At 42.8% G+C, this 2,689-nt stretch overlaps 1 non-coding gene across 1 annotated transcript; it reads right to left on the bottom strand.

Moving 5' to 3' along the window:
- Positions 1 to 1,042: 1,042 nt before the first annotated feature.
- Positions 1,043 to 1,162, bottom strand: LOC148165393 (5S ribosomal RNA). The gene has a single exon (XR_015771516.1). It is a non-coding gene; the product is annotated as a 5S ribosomal RNA (ribosomal RNA).
- Between the last annotated feature and the right edge of the window lie 1,527 nt (positions 1,163 to 2,689).

The following is a 2,689-nucleotide window of genomic DNA, read 5'->3' as shown; positions in this document are numbered from 1 at the left end:
GCCGCCAAATAAACGGGAGCACCTGCACCCACTCTTTCGGCGTAGTTTCCTTTACGCAGAAGACGATGAATTCTGCCGACGGGAAACTGAAGTCCGGCACGACTGGAACGAGACTTCGCCTTTCCCTTCACTTTACCTCCTTTTCCTCTTCCGGACATGTTGTTATACGATATAAACAGCAAAACACCTACTGCGACTGACACGAAGCGCACTGACAAACGTACGGCTTGAAATAAATGCCGAACGCGGCGAAGGCTAGAAATTTATATGGTCGGTACAGCGCCATCTCGTTAGGGCAATGGTCGAACGACGAACTAAGGCGGAGCGCCTGTTTGTCGCTCGCTCGTTATAAATAGAGGGATTTTAGGTGTGCGGCGTTTTAGATCGAGTATACTCGTCGTAACGTGCACGTCGTGTCTGTCTCGTTTTCTGTTTTTAAACGTTTTTTTAACTCGACGACTAGAAGAGAATGCCACCCAAGACCAGCAGGTAAGGCGGCCAAGAAGGCCGGAAAAGCTCAAAAGAACATCTCGAAGAGCGACAAGAAAAAGAAGCGCAGGAGGAAGGAGAGTTACGCCATCTACATTTACAAGGTGTTGAAGCAGGTCCATCCCGATACCGGTATCTCCAGCAAGGCTATGTCTATCATGAACAGTTTCGTGAACGACATCTTCGAACGTATAGCTGCTGAAGCCAGTCGCCTCGCTCATTACAACAAACGTTCGACCATAACCAGCAGGGAGATCCAGACGGCGGTGCGTCTTCTTTTGCCCGGTGAATTGGCGAAGCACGCCGTTTCTGAAGGAACCAAGGCCGTCACCAAATACACCAGTTCAAAATAAATCCTCCTCGAGCAGCTTGGAAGTTGGTTGGAAAAAAAAGAAAAAAAATCGGTTCTTTTCAGAACCACAAATTCAACTCGAACGAATTAAAAATTTTCGTCTTCATACTATATAAGTTCCTGAGAGAAAATATAAATAGTGAAAAATATATTTAAAAAAAGTTTGACATCAGAAATGTTAATAAAAAAAGAAAAGAGTAGAGACAACGGCACGCGGTGTTCCCAAGCGGTCACCCATCCAAGTACTGACCGCGCCCGACGTTGCTTGACTTCGGTGATCGGACGAGAACCGGTAGTTTTCAACGTGGTATGGTCGTTGCCTGGTAAAATTTTCCAAGATGGTACGTTGACGATTTTTTGTGATTGTTCGATCGTTTGGATGTGACATTTTTCGATGGTACACATGTCAGAAAATGTACAAGATTTAAAAGAAGAAAAAAAAAAAATTTTTTTTTGCGAGTCGTTTTTTAGTTTTTTTTTTGCGACAAAATGACGAAAAAAAAAAACTCGTATGAGGCGTTAAATTAAATTGTTCGTTTGACGATCTCAACGAGTCACTTGCGATTAACGTAATTTAAAATTTGAGAACTTACTTACTCACTTGCTTGCTTAGATGGAAATAGCACCCACTTGAAGTAAACGCCGACACGGACCGGAGATGAATAAACTCCGAACGGACGGGGTTAATTCATGAACTGACCGTAGTACGGTCGAAGGTTCGCCGCCGCCGCTACCTGCTTTCTTTCTTAGAACTGATAACAGAGTTGGTTTCTTTGTCTGTTCATTCATCGAAATTCCCACCACTCTGGCCGGGCCGGGCGGGGTGGGTGTGTGTTGTTTCATGATTTGTTCTCTTCTCGATTTATTCTTTTTCCGACGTCGTTCGATTCATAGAGATGTTTTCGTCGAAAGTGTGGTCGCGTTTACATTGCATTAAAATTTAATTTGTTCCAGTGCGACGATGAAACAAGAAAAAAGTTTCAAGTAAGTACGCACGCACGCACACCTACATATTTCATTTTTTAAATCTTTCGACGTTCGTAGTTTCTGCTCGAAATGTCGACTAATAGTAGGGAATGTTTTGTTGATTTGTTTGTTTTTCGTTTTTGAGAAGAACAAATGAAAATTTCGTTGGATTTCTGTCGACCGACGACCGACTGAAAATCCGCCGACATCGACGTAGTTTTATTTAGAGTGTCTGAAAAATGCAAACAATGCAAGATTTCCGTATTTTTGTTGGTTTGTGGTGTTTGGGGAGTTTTTTTTATGATTATAAAATGGTTTCGTCGAGAAAAATTGCTTCTTTCGCAATGAATTGGCAAGAAAAATTAAAAAACTCGTCCGTTCCCGTCGCTGGATGTTCGACGGTGGTCCGTCTGATTTTCCCTTTATTTTCGTAAAATTGACGAGAATTTCGCCGTCAAAACTGTTTTCGGTGATGTTTCGATGATGGGATTTCGTCGTGTGAGGTAATTTTTGAGGAAAAAATGTCGATTTTGCGAAAAAAGTCGTTCGAAAAGTCCGTTCGTCGTACAAATTCGTTTCTCATGGTCGAGTCCGAAATTGACATCGTTTTTTTTCCGACCTGTTCGTCAAGATCGTTTTCAAAAATCAACTCCTACGAAAGGCGAAGGTTTTATCTTCGTTCTTGAAAAAATTCGACCTTCTCGGACGTCATCTTCGACCGTTTGTGAATTTTTTTCCTACACTCTGCAGGTTCGTCGGTCGTCGCTCCGATCCGTGCTGCGTCTCTTTGCGAGGCGATTTTCGAAAAGATCGCACGTACTTTTCGACCGATTCGTTCGTGAAACTTGTAGAGGATGCTTCCAAGTTTGTCTGGTCGAAAGC

Source organism: Gnatocerus cornutus, unplaced genomic scaffold (genome assembly GCF_029298725.1).
Source record: "Gnatocerus cornutus isolate USDA-ARS CGAHR unplaced genomic scaffold, icGnaCorn1.1 ctg00000335.1, whole genome shotgun sequence".
NCBI classification, from domain to species: domain Eukaryota; kingdom Metazoa; phylum Arthropoda; class Insecta; order Coleoptera; family Tenebrionidae; genus Gnatocerus; species Gnatocerus cornutus.
Note: the sequence above shows the minus strand (reverse complement) of the source record. Positions and strands in the feature narration are given on the sequence as shown.